Here is a 23,960-nt window from a genome sequence, read left to right as displayed (position 1 = left end):
ACTGCTAACATTCGAGAGCATAAACCCCAATATGCTTGGTAGGCTGCTTGACTTTGGGAGGTGAGGGGGGATTTTGAATCACTAAAGGCCTTGCCTGCAGTGTCGTGATCTTTCTTACATTAGTTCAGAGGGGATTCTGTGCTCCCTGCTGCTGGGGGAAGGATGCTTGGGACTTTTTCCTTGCACAGCAAAAGTTTTTACAGCTATTCTAGAAACTCATAGAAACGGCTCTGGTAGTTTGTGTGATGGGGAATCTGCCTGTGCCCTGCTTGTTGTCTGAGAAACCTTCACTTTTCAACTTGCCACCCCGGTGGCAATTAGCAGCCCTTGCTTACAGCTGATGATCAGATTCTAAGAAGGATGCAGCAGGTGGATAAGAACCTCCTGAGCTGGGTTCAGCAGCAGTTTTTGAGGGAGTTATATTCAGTAAGGCAGCCATTGAGATGCTTGGAGCAGTGACATTATTTTCATCTGCTTTTAGAGAGTTTTGGGGCTGGTTGATTCTTAGAAGGAAGACTTTGGGGTTTATGAAAATGCCCTTTATCACAGAATGGCCTGGGTTGAAAAGGACCACAATGCTCATCCAGTTCCAACCCCTTGCTATGTGCAGGTCACCAACCAGCAGCCCAGGCTGCCCAGAGCCACATCCAGCCTGGCCTTGAATGCCTGCAGGGATGGGGCATCCACAGCCTCCTTGGGCAACCTGTTCCAGTGCCTCACCACCCTTTTTGTGTTATCTGTGCTCTGACAACGGGACTTGTGAGGTATGTGGATAGCGTTGGGATGTTTATTCATGCAGGAACAGATTCCTCTTGAGTAAATCAAGCTTTTAACTTGAAGCTTTGTGCAGGTGTCTTCTTTATTCTGCACTGTACATACATGATAATGGCATTCCATGTCTGCCAAAACAAACATGCAGGACATGTTTGTCATGGTGGTGGGAATGGCTGTGATACTTCTGGTTAGACCTGCATTCCTTCAGCTTCAAGCTGACACTTGGTGGCTTTACTTTTTCTGAAGAGAAACCTGAGGGAAAAACCTTAAAACTTGCCTGCAGCAGAATCTATCTAGGTGTGAGCTTTGAAATGTGAAGGAATGGGAGTTAAAGAAAAAATGGGAAAAGTTTGTCCAATGGAAACGAACACCTACATCTCACTCTGCTCCCTGACAGTACAGCATGCATCCTGTCTCCTCTGAGTGCAATTGCTGTATGTATGGTTCTGTAGTACAAGATACTGAGCAGTCTCCTCATCCTGCTGGCTTGTTTGAGTGCCTGAGTTTGTCATATGGTGCATATGGATCCAAAAGCATTATGAAACTAATGTACCCTTAGCTGGTCTGCTGGAGAAGGCAATTAACTGTTTGCAGCGCTGCTGCAGGCTTTGAAGGAGCAACATACAGAGAAGTAGAATGTCCTAGCATACAACACACACAAAATTTGGGTTTAAATGCAGAACAGAATACTGCTGTACCTTGTTGATGATTTTGAATGAAATTCCTACTGAGTATTGGGGAGGAAAAAATGTGCCCCCTATTTTCGACCATTTATTTCTTCATTTCCACTCTTTTCCTTCCTCCTTGTTATCTTTTCTTCTGCCCCATCCAGTGAGAGGAGTGCAGGTCCCTTACCTCTTACACCTGATGACAAACTAAAAGATTAAATAAAAAAAAAAGAAAAAAAAAAAAAAGAAAATGAATTATTTTCACCTTCTTTGCAGCAAGAGTAGAAAAATCTACATTGCAAGCAGAGTGTAGGGAGTTTTGCTGTGTGCTTTTAACCCCCGAGCTTCCAGTTCACCTGTAGGGGTGGGTGGGAGGGCGCTGATGGCCCCCTGCACGACTCTGTTTGCTGCCTTTACGGCTGGGATGCCTGGCTTGGTGCAGTTTGCTGACATGTGAGATGGGAAGGTTTGCTTGAAGCACCTAAACAGTGAGGCTGCTGTGTTACTGAAGAGCTTAGAGCTACACTTGCAGAGCGAGAGACTTGCTGATACTGAGTTTGTTGCTGTTTTTCTTCCTCCTGTAGAGATGTGGTGAGATGATTTTATTCAGTGATTATAGATGCAGGAAGTAGGTATAGGAGTAATTAGCTAGTCAACAGTACCATAAATGTGTAGGTGTACAAGTCTATGGGGCCGGATGGCTGCATCGCAGGGCTCTGAAGGAGTTGGCTGAGGTGGTTGCCGAGCTGCTCTCCATCATATTTGAAAAGTCGTGGCTGTCAGGTGAGGTCCCAGATGACTGGAGGAAGGGTCACGTCACTGCCATTGACAAGAAAGGGAGCAAGGAGGACCTGGGAACTACAGGCCAGTGAGTCTCACCTCTGTGCCTGGGAAGATCATGGAACAGATCCTCCTGGATAAGGGATGGACGTGTGATCCGTGACAGCCAGCACGGCTTCACCAGGGGAAGGTTATGCTTGGCAAATCTGGTGGCCTTCTGTAATGGAGTGATGGCACTGGTGGATGAGGGAAAGGTGACCGATGTCATGTACCTGGACTTGAGCAAGGCCTTTGACATGGTTCCCACCACATCTCCAAATTGGAGGGATGTGGATTTGATGGGTGGACCACTCGATGGATAAGAAATTGGTTGAAAGGCTGCAGACAGAGGGTGGTCATCAATGGCTCTGTGTCCAGGTGGAGGCTGGTAACGAGTGGTGTCTCCAGGGGTCTGTCTTGGGACCGGTGCTCTTAACAACTTTATCAGTGGCATCGATGGAATCGAGTGCACCCTCAGCAATTTGCTGATGACACCAAGCTGAGTGGTGCGGTTGGCACGGTGGAAGGAAGGGATGCCATTCAGAGGGACCTCAAGAGGCTGGAAAGGTGGGCCTGGGGGAACCTGATGAGGTTCAACACGGCAAAGTGCAGAGTTTTGCACTTGGGCCGGAGGAATCCCAGGCATCCATACAGACTGGAAGGAGCGGTGCTTGAGAGCAGCCCTGCGGAGAAGGACCTGGGGGTCCTGATGGATGAAAGACTTAACATGAGCCAGCAGTGTGCTCTTGGGGCTTGGAAGGCAAATGGTATCCTGGGCTCCATCAGAAGAGGGGTGGCCAGCAGGGACAGGGAGGTGATTGTCCCCCTCTACTCTGCTCTTGTGAGGCCCCATCTGCAGTACTGCGTCCAGGTGTGGAGCCCCCAGTGCAGGAAAGACAGGGAGCTGTTGGAGAGGGTCCAGAGGAGAGCCACAAAGATGATGAGGGGACTGGAGCACCTCCCCTATGAGGACAGGCTGAGGGAGCTGGGTTTGTTCAGCCTGGAGAAAAGAAGGCTGCGGGGTGACCTCATTGCAGCCTTTCAGTACCTAAAGGGGAATCAAAGGGTTGATAACTGCAGGACAAGGGGAAATGGTTTTAAGTTGAGGGAGGGGAGATTTGGGTTGGATGGCAGGGGGAAGTTCATTCCTATGAGAGTGGTGAGGTGCTGGAACAGCTGCCCAGAGAGGCTGTGGATGCCCCATCCCTGGAGGTGTTCAAGGCCAGATTGGATGAGGCCGTGGGCAGCCTGGTCTGGTATTAAATGTGGAGGTTGGTGTCCCTGCGTATGGCAGGGGGTTGGAGATTCATGATCCTTGAGGTCCCTTCCAACCCTGGCCATTCTGTGATTCTGTGAGGTGCTCCAAGCCTTTGCTGTGTCTTTCTTTTGTACCTTCTGTTTAGTTTATTGGCGTAGAGGGATTCTGCATAGCACAGACCTGGGGTATCCTGAGCTCAGATGCAGGCAGACTGAATCCTGTATTGGATAATAGGAAGAAGTGGCAAAATTCAGTATCTTGTATGGTGTTCTTGCAGTAAGTACCATAAAAAGGGGCAGGTTGCTATGGGTAAAAACTTGAAGTGCATTTCTCCCCAGAAGGTTTTCTCTTGGATTTCTTATGTATAACCTTGGAATTCACACAACTCTGCATCTTTCACAAAGAAAAATAAAAATGGTTTGTGTAACATGCTTGCTGGTGTTTACAGCTGTAGATAAAGCCTTGATGTGGTTTTAGAATATAGATGCCAGTTCAGAAGTCTGAGCCTCTGGAGGCTTGCTTTTTCCCCATGTGAGCTGCTAAGTGATCTTGCAAAGCTCTGCTATTTTCTCTCGTGGGAAATTAACTATTTCGCTTCCTTTAACACAAGAGCAAGTCACATGCTTTTTTTTGTGAGTTTGCAGTATCTCAGTCAGCCTACGACTGTCCTAAATAAAGCAATTCCTATCTTCTGTTACCTCGCATACTGTATTACTGGATTGTATCAGAAGTGCTTTTCATCCAAATTCAACCCAGGCTGGATGTGGCTCTGGGCAGCCTGGTGTGGTGCTTGGTGACCCTGCACATAGCAGGGGGGTTGAAACTACGTGATCTTTGTGGTCCTTTGCAACCCAGGCCATTCTATGGTTCTATCTTGTAACTTGCCTTTATGCTTGGCATGTCTTTGATAATACCCAAGATGGATATTCTTTCCTTGCTGAAATTCAGCTCAGGTGTCACTCTGAAATTTGGAGCAGTCAGTGAACTCAGTGCAGCTCCCCATTGCTAACCGACTCAGGAGCAGGAAGTGGACAGCTTTGCTGCTTGCTTGCTTTGCTGCCCATCCCTGGAGGTGCCCAAAGCCATGCTGAATGATGCCCTACGCAGCCTGAGGTGATGGGAGGCAGCCAGCCCATGGGCGGGCATTGGGGCTGGGGGAGCTTTTAAGGTCCCTTCCAACCTCAGCCATTCCATGATTCTGTGAAGTGGAGAAGTTTTTCTAGCCCAGCAGTCTGTATGCTGTGTTCCAGGCTCTTCCCTGCTGAGATGGTCTGGTCTTTTAGAAGGTGCAAGTGCATCACCTCTCTGCCTGACCCAGCCTTTTACACTACAGTGCTCCTCTTGTTCCTGTGCTGTCTGATTCAGTTGTTTGTCACCATCTCCATGGCATTCAAGCGTCTGCTAGTGACAACCGCTTACTGAATGAGAGCATTCAACTCTGAACCTCAGCCTCTGCACTTAGAGGGATGGCGGCCTGTGGTCCCTGGTCAGCGGAAATGAAAGTTCCAATCTGCTCTGCTGAATGGTGGGTTGGCTTATTCTTCAAAAGAAAGCAAAGAAGCAGCAGTTTGTGACTTCTGTTACGCTGTGGTGGATGCTCTTCCCTGAGCAGAACGTATGGAAAGTAGCGACAGATGTCTTTGATGAGAGATTCTCTATATGAACGCTACGGGATTGCTCTTCCACTCACCTTTGCCATTTTCACTTATTTTCCAGTAGAAAGAGGCTGCTTGCTCTTTCAAGTCTTCCATCTGAGGTTAATATGAGGCAAAAACCACTTGGCAGACGAACAATGAAGAGCATAGGGAGAGAGAGCTGCCTTCCCTGAGATGTGTGTGTTCTAAAATGGGAAGGAGTCCAGCTTTCCTCGAACCTCAGTGACATGAGAGGAGTGCAGGGCAGGATGCCCTCACAGAACTGTGCCGGTAGAACTCCACCCTGCAGGAAGCCCTGTTATTCTTACACCAGAATCCCTTTCCCCTCTGAATTTCCCTGGTTCAGTACTGTGCTTTTGGAAACAAGTCTATTTCCCTGTTGGTTTCTGGGGACAGAAGAAAAAGGAAGATGTGTTCTTTCCAGCTCTCTAAGAGCAAACCTTTCAGAATACCTCAGGGGCCACCGTCAGCTTTAACTCAGTAGGAAAGTGGGACATCCACAAATGCAGAGCTGCCCTGGATGCTTCCAGATTGTCTCTAGCTTAGAGGAGGCTGAGAGAAAGCTCTTAGCTGGATGCATGTAGTTGATCAGTTGTTTAACCTTCTTTTTTATAGGACTCCAGCTCTCTGCTGGTAGAGAAGGGGATTTATCAATTCTTTGAGGCCTTGCTCTCACTTTGGATGAAGGTGGAGGAATTAACGCAGGCCGTTTTTGGGGTGGGAACCATACAGGGTGCTGCAGAAAGGGCTCATTCTCCTGTCAAGGCTGAGAAGGTGTTGAGAGTGTGTTTTGAGTGCCTCACAGAAACCTGCTGCTCCTATTTACAGTGAATTGGGAGTGTGTGGCATGTGAGCTCTGCGCAAGCGCAGGAAGTGCCAGCTATGTTTAATTAGTGGCAGTGAAGGAGGTGTGTGAGCTGGTTGAGGGAAAGGTGGGTGGGAAGCCTGAAGATCCTCTGCGAGGTGGGCAGCAGGTATTTGGAGAAAGGAGAGATGTGTGGGCACACTCCTGCAGTTCTGTAACCAAGTTGCAGGTTTGCTGGACGTGCATTTGTGCCGGCCCTGAGTGGCTGGACTTGCGCTGAAGGAAACAACAACACAAACCCTGCTCCTCACAGTGTGAGAAACATTCGTGTCCCTGCTATCCTGATTCCTCATCTCTTTGCTGCTTGGAATGTCGTGAAAGCCCCCTGTTAGGAGCTCTGAGGTTGGTGATATCTTTATTCTTTGGGACACACCGTGTGTGTTTTGTGGTGGACTGCTCTGACCGGGACCCACGAAGGTGGTATTACCTTCAGCATTAGAGTTTTTCCTTCTAGTGGAAGCAGTAAAGAGCAGCAAATTGAGCGTGCTGCTGTATGCCATACATCTGAACCAGAGCTTGTCTGGCTCTTTATTCTCCTGTACCCTTGTGGGCCTGTGGGTTTGCAAATGGAGGAGCTTGGGGTGGTTGGGTGACATTAAATGCAAGTCTCAGACAGCAGACATTTGTGGAGACGGAGATTAATGAACAAAGTGTTCAGCATGGAGGGCAAGAAGAGGAAATGAGGCTTTGTGGGACTCGAACTTCTGGCATGACGCTTAATGAAAGCCGGATAAGAAGTTGTTCTGTATTTTGAGGCTGTGCTGCAGAACCACGGAGGTGAAATAACAGATCTGTTCTGAGGCTGCTATTAATGACCGGTCTCTCAGAAATATTTCTTGTGTCAAGAGGGTAGAAGGAAATTCACTATATCCTCTGAAATGAGAGCGTGCGCGTTCATGTAGAGTAAGTTGTATGACATCTCCTGGGTGCGTGGATGCTTCTGTTAGCTGCCCAGACTGAGGCAGGTTGCCTGGGTGAGCAGGGAGAAGACGGAGTTGCTTAAGGGAATGTGGAAGTTTGCAGCACTGCATGTCTTGTTCTCTGAGCTCATTATCCTCTAAGACACTAATGATGTGCAGTGGACAAGCTAATGGCCTGTATGTCCCAAGATGCCATAATATTTATCCACTGGAAACTTTTGCTTTTCCAGTTGCTTCTCTAGTTAACTCTTAATTTGTTATAGACAGAAGATGACTTGACATCAGTGTAATGGATGGGATTTTAATTGAACAGAAGATGGCAAAATACAGAAGGCTCTTGTCTTGCTTCCCACCTGTGTGTGCAGGAAATGAGACCTCACCTGTGTGACCTCAGCAGTAGGTGGGAAGGCATGCTTGTTGGAACTTAACAGAGTTAAGCAGAACGGGGAGAAATGGTACTTGTTGCTTTTGCACACAGATTGATTGCATTTCATGTCGCTGTTCTGTATGTCGCGGTCGTGAAACGAATTTCTTTGAGTGCAAATGCAGAAAAGGGTATGGCTAAAGGAATCAGGAACCTTTTCACTTCAAATTACTTGATTTATGACATGAAAACTGCCATGTTCACATGGATTTGCTTTGCAAACCGTCCGACTGGAAGCTACCTGGTGTGATGCCAGAACACTCCCTTTGGCAAGCATGAGAAAATACAGCTCTTCAGCCTCTGCTCTGAACCACGAGGGCTAAACACTCCTGAGGAAAGAGCGAGTTGAACTTTCAACAGGCTTCGTTTGGCTAACATGCTTGATTTCCTTCCTCAAATATTAAACCTTTTGGGTGGGGCGTGTGAGTGAACCCCCTGATCCTTTTCCTGGTGTGGACTGCTTGGTCGTGCCTGTGTGCTCATGCTCGCAGCTTTTGCTTTGACAGGAGGAGCTGCAGATTGGTCTCCTGCTGCTGGAAGTGCCAGACCCCAAACTGGGCAGTGCCGGAGGGCAGCATGCTGGAACTCTTGCTCATCACAGCCCAGAGAACCAGGAGATCCTGCGTTCCAACAGCGTGCCTGCTGGCTTCCTTGTGCTTTAGGTGAAGGTCGTGATGGTTGCTTAGCTGCCTTGTGCCCACCCAATTACCTCTCTACAGGAGTTTCCCTGAAGTGGCTGCTTGGTAATGAAGTTTTTGTTTAAATTCTTAGGCTTTTGGAGAAGGTAAAAATGGCAGGTGCCAAATAATCGAGGAGGATAAGAGGAAGGTCTTTGACTCAGTGACCCTCCCTTTCTGGAGGGAGCAGGAGTGGAAGAAAAGTGTTATCTTTAGCTCTTCTTCAAATATGCATGATGTTCCTGCTGCAGAGAAGCAAGGCTACTAACACTTCATCTGATATTTCTGCTACTGGGAGAAGAGATGAGGTTGGAAGCAGTTGTGGCTGTTAGGTTCCTATGGGAACAGATAGGATATGCAAGGGCTTGAGTTCTCAAATCTAAGGGGATTTGTCAAGAAAGGTGGGGAAAAGATTGCATCTTTGATTGGAATGGGAAACAAGTATAATGCATCCTCCTCGCCCTAACCGTAGTATTTCTCAGCTGAACAGATAGGATTTCGTGCAGTGTCCCCCAGGCTGCCTCGCTGCTCGTGGCCGCAGAGTTGATGACAAGGTGGACAACGAGATGCACGAGCCTGCTGTCCTAGGTCAGCAGCTCAGTGCCCTTAGCAAGTGGGGGGCAGCAGGAAGGCTGCGCGTTTCTGCTGGGTGAGAGCTCAGGCACCCCACGTAGGAGTGGTGCTTGGGAAGCAAGGTTAGCAACCTGATCTGAACGAATGTTCCAGATGAAATACTTCTGATTCAATTTCTACCTCCCACTTAAAGCAGAGCTCACGTTCAGGGCAGAGATGGCTGTTTGGTGTCCACTGTACTGAGCTGCTGCCTACTGTTCAAAATGCAGGACTTTGCCATGCTCCTGTCCCTGCTCATGCTATTTTTCAGCTCAGTTCAGTGCAAGACGTGCACCTGCCTAGGGATAGTGCCTTCCTGGCTCCTGCTCAGCACCAGTGGCTCTTTTAGAGAGAGAATTTGGTGGCTTTTGCAGTTTGTCAAGGCTCAGGGAAAGAAGGTGTTTGGATATTAAAATGGATCCTTTCATGTGAGTAAAACCCATCATTTTGCACTTATAAAGTCCACTTTGATGTTGCTTTCACACATGCATAATTTTTGAGCTGCACATCCTGTTTCTTTGACCTGTAGCAAAGTCAACACGATTTGGCCCATGAGCAAAGGCAGTGGCGTGGCTCACACCTGACTCTGAGCTGCAGGGGAGTGCAGGGGTGTTCGCTCCTCTGTGCTCAGTGGGAACGCTGTCATTTCCTTGTAGTCCTTATGCTTTATGTTTTACCCGCACCATAAAATGCAATTTGAGTTATGTGTACAGAAAAGCTTTTGAGTGGTTTGTTTAAAGGATAGCTCTGCCTTCTCTGCAGCCTTATGCTAAGGGCACCTACTGAAGACTTGGAGCAATTTAAAGAATGTGACTTCAGCTTCTGGGTGGAGGGAGGAAAAACTCACCCTAAAAATACTGTTCTTAACTTTGCAACAATCAGCAGCAAATCTCGTCAGATTACCCTGAAGCTGGCATGTCCTGAAGCTGTAGGCACTTGAAGGAAAACTGGAGGTGGCTGTGTGCTTGTGGCACCTGCTCTGGTGTCTGGCAGGGATGGATGGCACAGGGGTCACCGCAGCCCTGCTGGCAGTGTGAGCAGAACTTGATGCCTGGGTGCTGTGTTAAGGTGGCTGGCTGTGCTGACTCAGTCATTGACTTCTTTCCTTCTCTCCTCCTGTCTGACGTTTTATTTCTGGATTCTTTGACTTCTGCCCTGAGAACATTACTGTTTTCTAACTCTATCCAACCAACGGTATTGGAAGGTTTATCCTATAACCTAACATGCCTTAGAAACCAAATCTCCTGCTTCTTTCCTACATGGAAATGCATACACTTCCTATTTTCTTCTGTTGGTTCTCTCCCTGGGTAATTAGGGGAAAGAATGGGAGTATTAGGGGTGAGGAAGGAGAGGGGAGAAGACATGTGCAGCTGCCCGTGTTGCAAACGGATGTGCGGGTGTGCGAAGGTGCTGGGGTCATTCTGGTGCCCTTTATGTACTTCTTTCCTTCTCCAGATCAACTTCACTTTGGTGGCTGGAACATCCTTACAGTTTCAGTGGTGCCGGGAGAGATCACTGAGCTGTCAGTGAATTATTTATGGTATCATAAAGCCACCACTTATGGCATCGTAAAGCCATCATATAGACCACCCTTCAGAAAGGGTGGTCAGGCACTGGAATGGACTGCCCAGGGAGGTGGTGGAGTCACCGAGCCTGGGGGTGTTCAAGGAAAGACTGGATGTTGTGCTGAGGGACATGGTTTAGTGGGAGCTATTGGGAATAGGTGAACGGTTGGACTGGATGATCTTTTAGGTCTTTTCCAACCTTAGTGATTCTATGATCATTCTACCAGTAGTTTTGTTCCAGAGCGATCATTCTGGCCTACTGGTGTGACTCTTTCAACTGACTGTTTTGAATGTTGTGCATCCTGAGATGTACAAAATAACTGGGTGTTCGTATGAATAGTGATGCTAACATGTACAAATGAGTTGTTGATTCTCTTGCTTCCAACCATAAACTGATCACTAACTGGTTCTGATGATGATTTCCCCATGCAGTGAAGTTACTACAATATTTTGCAGTGTTACTACAATTGTCAAAGAAGGAAAGGAGTGTGGAAAACTGAGCTGCCTGATAGCTCCCTGCAGCTAAACAGAGGGAAGAGACCGAAGAGAAGCAAGCATGTTCTCCTGAGGTCACCACAGCTTGGCAGCCCGATGCCAGAAGCCCGGGTATTGGACTGGAGGAAGGAACATGAAGAGCTGTGAGAAGATACCCGGCGTCCAGCTGCAGTTGTCCTGTGATCTGTTGGTGAGTGCTGAGGAGATCCCTCGTTCAGAGTTTGTGATTACAGTCCTATTTTGGGAAAAGAATTGGAGCCATCTGACAAGATGATGATCTTCTGCAGTTGTTGTGCTGTCATACACACACATCTCAGATTGAGACAAAGCTGCCATGGTTTGCCAGTGCTGTGGGCTAGGCTTGGTGGTCTCTGAGGTCTGTGCAGAGTTTAAGTTGAGCAAAATGTTTCTGCAAGAATGCAGGCGTAACTCCTGTAATTACTGTGCAGAAAGTCTGGAAATGCTTTCCCACGTTGCCCAGAAAAGAACTTGGCCTGATTGTTTGCCTGCATTCAGAATTTAAGTGCAGAAATTGAAGAACGAAGTAACACAGGATTATGTGATGCAGGAGATTTCAGACCTGAGCTAGGCTTTTGCCTGATACTTAGGTGCTTCATTATGTATTAATCACTTGTGTTAACTGCCATATGATCCTGTTTTGAGGCCTTCGAGCTGTCATCAAGGATGAGGATCTGAATCATGTGCTGTAACTGGAAAAGGTGAATTAAAAGCTTTTTTTTTTTTTTTCTTCCAAGCTTCGAAAACTCAGTTTCAACAAAGGTGAAAGTTGCCAAACCACAGGTCTTGTGTTCACATTCTATTCCAAGATGATTGCATACCCACCAAGGCACTAAATTCTGATGCCCAGCTGAAAAGCTTGAAATGGGTGAACACTTCACAGTTAATTGTACTGTAGTTAAAGGAGAGGGAAAGAAGGTCCACACTTAAATAAATTCTGCAGAAGACATTGCCACAAAGGCACTAAATTTAATTACAGGGATAATGATACATTGCCTACAGCAGGAGAGGAAAAAGTGTTTTCTTGTCTAATGGTCTAAATCTGTCTTTTTCTGTCTTGGCTCAGAGCCGATCACTTGTCCTGGAATATATCTGAATAAACAGCTTTTTTTTCCCCCCCCTTATAATCCTGTTTGGGTTACAAATTGGAGTGTGAAGACTCATTTAGCATTTGGAATTATCATCTGCCAGACTACAAGAAAGGGTCTTCTTGCAGAAATCCATCTGAGAATGCGTCCTTTTTCAGAGAGCTGCTAAAGTCATGGCCCTGCCCATTCTGTGGGGATGAACCCCTCTCTTCTGCAAGTTCTGCAGGAAGATTGGGGATCAATTTCTGTCCTTTATCACTGATACAGAAGTGAAGTTGCTGCTTCCCTTTGTTTTGCTAAAACAGCTGATTTACTGATGTTTTGAGGATGACCTTGCTGATTTTCTTCAGGGAAGATGACATTTTCCTTGTTGAATTGTGACCTGCACCCCAGTGACAGCTTTAGGATGAGCACGTTATTGAAAAAGAGCAACACAGCGGAGCCAACTGTGGCCTTGGGATGTGTTTTTTCAGTAGGCTGTGTAGCTGCGTGCCAGGCCAGCTGTGCAGTCTGACATCTCTTCGTGTTGTTTGCTCACAGATAAGGTGGCCAATCTCGTTCCTTTCTCTTTTGCAGTTCACTGGCCCCAGACTGATGACATTTAGATGAAGCATGTAACTAAATTCTATCTGCTTCTCTCTGGCAGGGAGAAGATAACCTAGCTTCCTCCCCGGTCCCTCTTTTGTGATCTCTGATCCCTTTCATCTTATTTCCATGCTTCTCTATATTTTAGTAACCTTGCTTTTGATTTATGTTCTGACGAGTGTCCTGCTGCTTTTATGTACCTCCTACAGTAGTCCTAAGTCTGCAGCACCAGGGTTGGTGCACTCCTATGCGTGGCTGGCCCGTGCTTCCTGTGCTATATTAGCATGGGGAAGAATTATTTCTGATTTCCTTTTGTTATTAGCCACAATTGTAGTCCTTGTTGAGCAGTTCATGTCTGTACAACTGCTTGAAGCCAAAGAATGTTCTGTCAGAGTGTTCTTGCTGCAGCTCCCCTCGAATGAAATAGCTCACGGCGTGATGTTCTTCCGGGTGCAAGGAGAGTCAATTGGGAAGTGCTCTGGCAGTGGATTTATGCAAGAGCTGCATGAAGTAGAGCAGAGAGGTGCAGATGGATGATATGTGAAGAAGACAGACATCTGAAAAACATTGGAGCACTAATTTGGCACATCCTGAGCAAATATGAGATCCCCTCCCTGAAGGCAGGACTAGGTGGCTGTGCTGCCTGCAGCACTGAGCTGTCAGTTTTGGGGAGCAGAGGAGGAGATGGTAGTGAGCTGTTCCAAATCCAGGGTCCGTAGTGATGGATTAATTGTCAAATGAACCAGGAATGTTCTGCTATTCCCAAATTGTTTGGCTCTTTCCTGTGGAATAGAAATATCAGTATATAGAAGCTAGTGTGACTTCACCACTTTTTTTTTTGTTTTGTTTGTAACCTGCAGATAAAAAGAGACAGAAGAAGTCTACGTAAGCTCTGTGGCAACGGGAACCATAGAATCACAGAATGGTTGGGTTGGAAGGGGCCTTAAAAGCCATCCTGGCACAGCCCCTGCTGTGGGCTAGTTGTCCCCATGCTGCCCAGGGCCCCATCCAGCGGTGGCCTTGGGCATCTCTGGGAATGGAGCACCAACAGCTTCTACAGTTGGTCTTCTGGGCTGTACGTGGGCACTGCTGGCTCACATCCACTGCTCTGTCCACCAGGACCCCCATGTCCTTCTCCGCAGAGCTGCTCTCACCTTCTTCTTCTTCCAGTCTGCACACACATCTGGCACTGCCCCAACCCAAATGCAGCATTTCACACCTGGCCTTGTTGAACCTAGTTAAGTTCCCATGGGCCCACATGGAACTGAGTTGTCTCATTGAATAGCAGGCGTGATTTCTCTGCTTCTCCTCTGACTGTCACTGGGAAGGGGACACTCGTGAGACCAGGGTGTCAGCACTGTGGGCTGCCAGAAGGGCCCAGTCATTGGGGCTGGGCTTTAGCAGCAGATCTGTTGGAGGCTCTATCTGAAAAGGCCTTTTAGCTCTGGGTTCTGGAAAGTACGTATAAAGATATGTGCATGCATCTGTTAAATATGACTTGGTTATGACTTAAAAGTAACACAAGATCAGAGAAACCTGGGCTTGATTCACTCTTGCTTACATAAGCAAAATGGAAATAGACTTACTGCCTTCTCAGACACACATCCAAAGCTGAGATTCAAGAGGAGTTCAGCTGCTTGAGCATGGCAGAATTCAGTGCCAGCTTTGTTGTGTCATCCTGTGTCACTGGGGAAACACTGGGAAGCCAAGTTTTTAGGACAGAGAGGAAGCTGTTGGTCTGGTTGGGCACAGAACTGTGGGACCCACACTGTCGTTGCTTTCTCCTGCCTCTTGCATGTGGCTTTGACATCTTTATCTGCATTACCAGCTGGAGGAAGTGGCTGCAGGGAAACTGCATTGCTTTCATTTCCCCTGAGCCTGAAAGTGGGGCTTCATTTCCTAAACCAGGAGGGAGCTGGAGCTGTGTGCTGTGAGCGGCGCAGCACTCCACAGTGATTTCCTTCAGGTTCCTGATGGACAAAGCCTTTGGGGCTAGAGAGCAGCTGTAAGCAGCTGTAAGGAGGAGCCCTGTTGGGGTACTCCAGGGCATCTTAGCAACAAAAACGTGGAGAAAGAGATGGAGAGCTGCAAAGCAGTGCAATTAAGGGAAACCACAGTAAATGTGCAGACTGAAAAAGGAAAAGGAGTAAGAGAATGACAGCATAATGGGGGAGTGGGTTGCCAGAAGAGAGAAATGCATAAAATCTGCAGACAAGAGAGGCTTTCAGCAGGCGGTGTGGTTATGTATGTGAACAGGGCTGCTGCTGCCTCTGGGGCTGGGGGCCAAGCTGTGGGGTCTGCGAGGTGCTGGGAGCTGGGATCCTGCACGCTGTGCCCTGCAGGCCGTTATTTATAGCAGCAGGAAAAGTTTGCTCAAGCTGTCATTTGTGTGAGCTGCAGTCTAGCTCTCTCTCTCCCTCCCGCTCTTGCTTTCTTCAGATTTTCACTGTAATTAGCACGCTTTACATGAGCCAGGTCAGGGCTGGCAGCTTTCTTTAGAAGTCTGTGTTCTCCAAGCAGGAATAAGGAAATGTTTTTTTCTTCTGGGAATACTGAACCTGATCCTTTGTTTTATTTCAAGGATTATTCTCATGCGCTGAGATGGTGGCCATGCGGAGGGAGGAGCAGAAGCACAGATCCTCTCTGAAGTTGCAGTGACAGAAGCCTGTGTCTGAAAATGCAGTCAGGCTTTCAAGGTTCCCTTTGAGCTTTGATGCAATAGAAAAATCTTCTAGGGATTCTCATCCATGCTGATAGGGGCTGGCTGGGGATGAGAACAGCCTGTTAGTCAGTGTAAAGCTGTTCTGCTGTCACTTACCTCAAAAGCCTGTTTCCTTTAGCATCCGAAAAGCTTCCTTTTGAGCACGCCCAGCAATGGACTGAGAAGAGCAGAGGGTCAGTATTTGGACATGGACAGTCAGTAGCTGTGTTATCTATATCTGTGATGTGATATAGCTGCTATTATTCAAGGGAAGGAGATTTACAAGCTGAAATTCACAATTCTGGTATGGGATTTTAGGAAATACAATGCATTTGTGCTTGCAGAATGTATGTTAAAGGTGCTGTGCTGACCCTTATGCTCAGCATAACAATGCTCAGCAGCACAGGTGACGTCTTGCCAGAGAGAGCTGGATCATTAGTCTGTTAATGTTTCAGGGTGAACATTCAAAGGAAACTGAATCTGTTTGTGATATGAGCACGTGGCCTGGCTTGGCACCAAGGGGAGCCTGCCCCTGGTCCTCTGGGTGCTAGGGATGGATTACATTTCATGGGATCCTGTTGGAAAAAATGGACTCATGGCTTTGGTAGCTGTTGATATTATTTGTGTGAAGCCAGAGTTATATGGAGGTGGGGAATGATTGAGCTAGCTCAATAGAGAGCTAGCTTTCTATGCAAGACTTTTATTGAATGTGTTTGCAAGAATAAGTGATGTTTCTGCTCACAATGTATGCCAAGTGTAGATTAATGCTCAGTGAAGGCTCTGAGAAACCCAGAATTGGGCAAGAAAGAGAAGAGATCAAATTGATAAGAGTACAAGACATGCTCTGTGTAGGAAGAAGCTATTGGAAGGTGAGAACCTGGGAAGGATGAATCCTGGGACGGTTTGGGGCAGAACGGGAGCGGTCAGACCTCCATTTGCAATGAGACACAGAGGGTATTTTTCAAGGAACTTGTCATAGCACATGAGATTTCTCCCTTTTTAAAGCACTACTGCAGAATAATGGCTCCCTTGAATAGCGTGTTGGGGTCTATTTCTTGGGAATTTCATCCGAGCTCTGGGATAAAAAGGATTGGGCAGCTTGAGAGACTGGTAGAAGGGAAGGACTTGTAGGATATCATGGTTTTGGAGTCACTCGTGAAAGCACAGTGAGGTAGGCTAACAGCTTTCCTGGGACCGTTAATGAGAGTAGAGGAAAAAGCCTGCGGAAGGGCAGTGTGCTGAGAGTTGTAAGAAGCAAACCTTAGTGATGAATGACAGGGAGGAGCAGTGAGAGCTCAATTGTTTGAGTCACTTCCAACAACCAGAGGAGGACTCCAAAGTTCAGATCTCACCCTGCGTGGCTTAAGGCGTGGATAGAACACTCACACCTTCAGATGCTCAGCAGCCTTGCTCAGGGGCCTGGTGCTGCCCTGCTGCTTTTGGGGAGGGCAGCAGGACGCGGTGCTGACCGCGCTGTTTTTGAGTTTGGCACTGATCTTCCTTTCTCCCACTTGTTTCACTTTTCTCTCATTTTGGCAGTGGTGGTCCCTTCAGCTCCTGTAGAATGACTGGTGGCTTTCCCTGGAATGTGAGTCATCCTCTAGGGAATTCCTGAAGCAGTGAGTCAGGTTATTGGGAAAACTTTGCCCACTAGCGTGAAATAGGAAGCTAGAGTGCCTGTGGTATCGTAGAAAGGCAGTCCTTTTCAGTGTGGCTGGAGTTGTCCTTCCTTCCCAAAGGCAGTCACTTCAAGATGAGCTGCAGCAGGGAAACATCACTGAATTTATTTATTTTCACCTTGAAACATGCTGCTCCTGATTTTTCCTCCTATTTTAGAAGGTGGCTGGTCTGATAAATGTTCTAGATGAATGGAAGATATGAATTTGTCAGGATTTTAGTGAAAAATAGCTTGGTTAAAGAAACAAGGCTGGCAGATAGACATCACTCAATTGCACCTGATATATTCCTTTGCCATTCACCACTTCACCTCACCGTGGCTGCATTAACCCAGCTCTGGTTGTTTTTCCAATGTGTAAATTAATAGGTGTGTCCTTTGCAGCCATGAATTAATGAATTCTGAATACAGCCATGGCAACAGAACCCAAAGAACTTCAGTCCCCAATGTTGGTTGGCTCCAGGAAAAATTAACTATTGTAATTTATATGCTGGCATGGTTTGGCCATGGTTGTGCTTGCTTTGCCTGCAGATGCCAGATTTGGGGTGCCTGGCCTTTCAGCAGACCTGTGTTGGCTCTTCCTAGTAATAACTTCCAGCATTCTTTTCTTCCCCATTGAAGCCAAGCTTTTCTTGTCACTGGTTGCTTGCTATTAAACATTAGTAGGCTTTATTACTCTGTAGAACAGTGAGTTCTATTTGAAATACAAAATTAGTTTCACTTTTCAATACTTTTTTTTTTTCCCCTAGCAACTTGGTCATTATTTTTGCTCAAGCTTGGAATCGCAGAAAGCTCAGATTGTGGGCTTTGCTAGCACAGATGTAGGTGGTTGCAGATATGTCGCCATTGATGCACCAATTGGGTGTTGTTTTTAACTCAATTAATGTCAGCAGCCTCGGATCGTGCTCTTTCTCCACTCCTAGGCTTTCAGTAGAGTGGCTCATTTTTAGGTAAGGCTGTCTGTTGACTTCTGCCATTTCTTGACCCCTTATGAAGACTTAATTTTCTGACAGGTCTGAAGTTTGGAGATTAACTGTGTTGCTACTGACGTGATGAGGAAGAACCTTGGTGATACTGGGGCCGTAGGGTGAGGTTGTTCTCGCCTCGTTCTCCCTCAGGGGAGCCTGGGGGCTGTGGTCACAGGAACGGCTCTGAACCAGCACCAGAACTGGAGGGTATGTCTTCCCAAATAGAGGATTTCTTTGCTATATCTTGAGTTTGAGGATCCCTCATCCTGCTTTTAACTGCTGGTTGTAAAGCTGTGAACACTACTGTGAAAAATAGTGCTTTGTTGGCATTTAAACTGAAAACAGTAAGAGTTGAGAAAATTCTTTGTTTCTACGGAAAAGCATCCACACAGTGGGCACGAAAACACCAAGTACTTGTGCTAATTGTTCCACTGTCTCTGTATCTATTTCTCACTAAAAAAATCATTAAGAATATGTGTTCAGGTTGGCCAAGAGTAGCTTTGTTCCTCAAGGCAGGCTGGTGGGGCACTGCCACAGGCTAATGGGGAGAGTTCTACCTGGTTTTACCCTTGCATTACTCCATGGCTGTGTGTGGCTCCATGGAAAGGAGATGGATGGATGCTGCCATGTTTCAGTAGTTGTCGTTTTTCTTAAATGTTTCTCTCTTGTGTTGGGGGGAAAAAAAAAAGTCTTGTAGTTCATAGGATCACAGAATCATGAAGGTTGGAAAAGATCTGTAAGATCATCAAGTCCAACTCATCCCCACTGTGCCACCGACCGTGTTCCTAAGTGCCACATCTCCACACTCCTTGGACACCTCCAGGGATGGCGATTCCACCGCCCGCCTGGGCAGCCTGTGCCAATGCAGTACTGGTCTTCCTCATACCCAACCTGAATCTCCGTGGCCCAGTTTGAGGCCATTACATCCTGTCCACATGCTTGAAAACTTGAACCCTTTGTGTGCTGAGCCCTAAAATATAACCAAGATATGTTAAAAGTAGCATCCCTTTTGAAAATGTATACGTGTGTTTTTAGATCTCAGTCAATGGCTCTTAGTGCCTTGGATTATCAGTGGTGGTATTTCAGTACTGTGGACCATACACCCTTTGTGGTGTGCTGTGTGTGAAATCACCCTACAGGAAAATGACCGTTCTGGAGCAAACCAGGAATGTGATAACAAATCCTCTGCTCTCATGGGCAGATTGGTCTCCTCATGGGAAAAGAGGGACTGTTTCTTAAATGAAACGGAGCAACTGTCTGATACGAAGCTTTATAAATTCCAAGGTGTAAATTGCCAGGCTGTGAGGTTGAAGATGGTGCAGGACTGCTGAGAGCAATTTCTACCTGAGCGAGATGTGTCTGGAGTGAGAGCCTAAAAGGAATGATGTGAGCAAGGAACATGTGCAGCTGGGAAGCATCTTGATGCTTCTGCTGCCCGAGGAAGGGAGCTCTGAAGAAACATTGGGGAGGAAAAAGCACCTGCGTTGGGCCAGATAGCTGCTCTGCTCTTGTTCTCAAAATGCTGTGACCAACACCGCTGCATTTCCAAGGATGCAGTCATGGCAGCATTTATGATGTAAACTGGTGGGCTGTGCAGGTAAGTGCTTGTCCTGTGGATGGATCTGAGAGACCATCTTATATATTTTGAGTGTTTGTGTCCTGGTCTAACCTAATCACGTTAGTTCTGTACCCGTGTCATTGTCACTGTAGTGTGGTGGCCCTCTGGTGAGGGAGCTGTGTCTGAAGTGTGCCAAGCCCCAGGAGGATCTCCGAACCTTTCCTTTCTCAGACCTTGTGGCTTTGTCTCCTGGCTCTAGCATTGCTTCTCACTTTATTTCCTTCTCCTTGGAAAATAGAGCACAAAGGAGAATCGAAATCTGCTGCTGCTTGATAGCGCTCATCCTCTTCTGGTGTACCGTGTAGTTTGTCTTCCTGTTCCAACTTCTTCTACCTCTTGTGTGCCTTGTTGTAAGATGCTCTGAGATCTTCCCATCCAGGGAAGGCACTTGTCAAAGGTGCAGATGTTTTTCTTTCAGCTGTCCACAGCTTATTCCTGCTGTTCTTTGCTAATGGTTGTTAGGGGTAAGTTGCACAGGGGAGTTGTATGGCAACAGATCTTGTTCATGCTGTATGCTGGGTCCTTCAGGAGGTGCTGGAGAAGAGATGTGCTCCCGTGTGTGCAGACAGCCAACACCTGGCCAATTTTGAAACACTTTGCAAGGATGAAACCACATTGTCCACTTCAATCAGCAAGCAAGGAACAATTCCCAGATTGTGAGAATCCAAGCTCAGGAACTGGAAGAGCTCCCTTGAGGCCTTTGAAAAGGGCTGGCCAAGGACCAGTAAAATTTGTTCCAAGTTCTGATTGATGATTTCCATCAAGTACAGTAAGTGCTTATGGAAAGGCGTGCTCAATGGGAACAAGAGGTTTCTGCAAGCTGCAGGGGTGATGACACAAGCCTGTGTTGCTTATGGGGTGTGCTTGTTTGAGCTTCAGGTTGGGGAGAGCTGCTGGGGCTGGAGGTGCTGCTTTTCCAGGGGAAGGGTTTGCATTTTATGAAGCAGCACTCACTGAAGGATCAGGAGCTGTGTGGTTCATCGTGCTGAGTGTCACTTTTGGTCACCTGAAGTTGACAGAAATTGTTATTGTACAATAAAAAATATGTTTTGGCACCTGCAAGAAATACAGAGAGCTTCAAGAGCTCCAATAAGCAGGAGAAGGTGAAGAAGCGCTGGCATGCTTACAAGGGACAGAACGTGGTTCTGCTGATGTGAGGAGACAGGGAAAGTTGTATGGCAATGTGGGAAGCGCTCACAACTGCAATCCTGAGCGGTGGCATTCCAGGTCATGTGCCCAGTGGCATCACATCCTGTGCTTTGCAGGACTGGCAAGTGACCCAGGGGAGGCTGAGCAGCACCAGGACGGGTGGTGGAGGTGGGGATGCAGCACTGTGCATCCAGAGGGCTCACAGGAAGCCGGTGTTGGGCTGTGCCCTGGGTGGCTGTGCGAGCCTGGAGCCGGCCCTGCTGCTGGGGTCAGTGCGGGTGGGCTGCTGTGGTACAGGACCTGCACACAGCCCTTTTCCTTTGGCTGCGTTCAGCTTGTTCTTGTGTACCTTCGTCTGAGGCGAATGTCAGATGTGATGGGATGTTGGATTAGGCTAAATCTCTGAGATTTAGCTGGAATGTTGTCTCGCTGTAGCGTTTTTCTCCCTTGCTCTTTTCTCTAAGGCTTCCCCTACAGACAGCTAATTCTCCCCTTCCCCCACATCCTGTCGGACCCCAGAGCATGTCACAAGGAATTAGCGGCTGAAAAGGCCAGCGGAGGCTGCTCCTCTGGAACAGGCTCTCCTTTCTGAGCCCAGGCCGGCCCCTCTGTGTGCCCGCTTTGTGTCCCGGCCAGCTCCCCTCCCCCCTGGCTATTCAATGCATGCCAGAGCTGAGGCTGAGCCCCGGCACCTTCCCAGCGCTGCTGCCCTGTGCCATCTTTCGGGGCCCAGGGGCTTCCCGCAGAGCCAGAGATGTGCCACAGGAGGAGATGAACCTTCCTTCCCGTCTCCGTGCCGCTGGCAGCGTCGCCCGCTTTCACTCCAGCTCCTTCCCACAATTCACATACAATCTCCTTAGAATAGAGATGATGTCACTTCCTTCTAGAGGGTGCCGGGGTGTGGAATGGGGAGTCACGACCCCCCTGGGCTTGGTGGCTCTGGCAGGATAAATGAGGTGGCTGCCCAGGAGGGAGGGAGGAGTTGCTGTGAGAACGATGCCCAGCACTGTGTGCAGGCAGGCGCTGTGCTGTGCTCCCCTTTGCTGGCTGGGATTTTCAGTGACTGCAAGAAGAATTTGCTGCTCCCTCCCTCACTCATGATGCCCGCCTCTGTGGATCTGCACTTTTCCTGCGACATCCTTACGGGAGAGAAGAATACCAAACGGCTAGACCGCAGGCCATGTAAGATTTCTGCTTCCATCCGTCTCACTCTGAGCTGAGAGCAGAGGCTCTGGGCTCCTTGCATGCAGGGCTTGTGCCTGCATGTGTTTTCCCCCCCTCATTTCAGCACTGGGTCTCCTCGCAGCAGGGTGTAGATTTCAGGGTCTGGGGAATTTTTCACTCTTTGGGGCAATTTTGGGAGCACCACAAGGGATTCTTGGTATTACAGAAGTAGGGTCATTGTTCTCAGAGTTGGCTGCACTCTATCCTTGCACTTTTCTTCCCCTCTCCCTGCTAGAGTCTGATCTTCATCTTCTGGAAATGTAACTCATGAGTTTATTCGCAGGAGGGAGGGTGACTTTTTACGTGGGCATGTAGTGATGGAACAAGGATAAATGTTTTTTAGTTAAAAGAAGGGAGATTCAGGTTGGGTTTGAGGAGTAAATTCTTTACCCAGACAGTGTTGAGGCTCTAACACAGGATGCCCAAAGAAGCTGTGTGTGTCCTATTTCTGGAGGTACTCAAGGCCAGGCTGAATGGTACCCTGTGCAGCCTGATCTGGTGTGGGGGCAACCAGCCCTCAGCAGGGGTTGGGGATGGGTGGACTTTGAGATCTCTTCCAGCCCTATCATTCTGTGGTTCTATGATCTTTAAGGTCCCTTCCAGCCCAACCCATTATATGTTCTTTGATCTTTAAGGTCCTTTCCAACCCAACTATTATATGGTTCTGTGGTCTTGTGATCTGTTGCCCTGGAATGAAGCCAGAATTCTTATAGTGACACCACTGTAGTTTTTTTGTTGTTTAATTTTGTAGGCTTTACAGTCTGAGGCCTTCTGTCATCTCCTTTCTGTTCAAATGGGTGGCAAGGCTTCAGACCTCAATGTTTAGTTTTTGCATAGGCAGTCTTAGGAAGTGAATCATGACTCTTTTTGCAGTGCACGGGTTGCTCAGTTAGCACACAGTGATGAGTGGCAGCCCTGTGCCCATTTCTTGGTGTTGCAGGGTTGTTGGTGGTGAGACTGGGAATTTCCAGATGGCCAGAGGAGCGAGGAGTTTGAAAGCAGAGCTGCAGCATACCGAGTGCTCTGATTATTTTGTGCTAAGGAAATGCTAATCCAAATAATGTTGTAATTTCACATGTGCCGTGTGTGTGGAATGGAGCGTTTCCTTCACCCAAGTGAAGTACGTGCTGAAGTGTCAGCCTGTTTGCTGTGTAAAGGACTGCCGTTTGCAGGACTCAGGCAGGTTTTCAGTGCTTGGTATGGGAACAGATAGGTAGCACAGCAGGTTTTAGGGTGGTCAGCACAGCAGGTAAGGGGAGGGTTACTACATGTGACTGGTGAATGATTTGGTAGGATGAGGATGCTTCCATAACTGCAGCACTTGGTGCTGTGACAGACTGGGCTCCGTCACAAACCCAGCACCTGTGTTACTTTGAGGGTTCGAATGACCTAAGTGTGATCTTGTGATTCGTCCTGGTTTTTACACTTACAGACGTGTGCAAGTTGAGTTTTTGGTGTGGTTTGTGAGGTGTGTGGTGGCTGTGGGCAAACAGGCCGTAGATAAGATAAAGGAAATCAGAAGTTGACAAAACCTCTGCAGATGAGGGTTGAAGTGTGTTGTGCCAGAAATGCAGAAGGGAGATAAGGTGCACTGCAGGGATGCACAGAGCTGGTCTAACCCCAGAAACTCGGGCTGGAGCAGATTGGAGCACGCACAGCAGCTCTGAAACAGTGTGGGAAAGCTGTGCTGGAGGAGGTAGCTGGGTAGCCCTGCAGTCTTGTGACTTCTACCACTGCTGTTTCTTTTTTTAAAAAGGATTTGTGTAGCTTTAGAAACAGGAGCACAAACAAAACGTGGGGAAGAACAGCCAGCCCCTCAATCTTCAACCTTTTTTAATTGTCAGGGCCAGTGTGAGCACAAAGGAGATGTGGAGCTGGCAGGATTCTTCTGCGCAACTTGTGGCTAAGTGAGAGATCACCTGGGAGTTTGCTCCCTCAGCTGTAAGTGCTTTCTGCTGGGAGCCAGTCAATAGCTTCCCCAGATGCTGCTAACTGCTAATGGGGATTTGGCTTGCTGAGCCTCGTGAGGACTGTCAGTGCTGGACACGAGAAGGGGATGGCAGCAGGCATGCCTTTGGAAGGACGTGGTAACGGGACTTTTTTGGGGACTGAGACCGCTGTAACTTGTCCAAAGCAGCTGACCTGTTTCTGACACGTGGTCCTAACAGGATTCCTGTTAATCTCGAGAAGTGGAGCTGAGTG

At 47.8% G+C, this 23,960-nt stretch overlaps 1 protein-coding gene across 12 annotated transcripts in view; it reads left to right on the top strand.

The window, feature by feature from the left end:
* DAGLA (diacylglycerol lipase alpha) overlaps positions 1–23,960 on the top strand; it is a 64,070-nt gene that overhangs the window by 2,186 nt on the left and 37,924 nt on the right. For 4 of the 12 annotated variants that reach the window (XM_048949565.1, XM_048949564.1, XM_048949568.1 and 1 more), the window contains one exon: positions 10,694–10,922. The exons of 2 other annotated variants lie outside the window; for them this stretch is intronic. The gene's annotated coding sequence lies outside the window, so the exon portion shown is untranslated. Of the gene's footprint in view, positions 1–1,828; positions 10,923–17,812; positions 17,975–19,051; positions 21,717–23,602; positions 23,700–23,960 lie in introns of those variants that run through there. 6 more of the 12 variants (XR_007377916.1, XM_048949559.1, XM_048949563.1 and 3 more) reach the window with 5 other exon arrangements.

This window comes from Lagopus muta, chromosome 6 (genome assembly GCF_023343835.1).
Source record: "Lagopus muta isolate bLagMut1 chromosome 6, bLagMut1 primary, whole genome shotgun sequence".
Taxonomy (NCBI): Eukaryota; Metazoa; Chordata; class Aves; order Galliformes; family Phasianidae; genus Lagopus; species Lagopus muta.
This window is presented reverse-complemented; position numbering and strand designations above follow the sequence as displayed.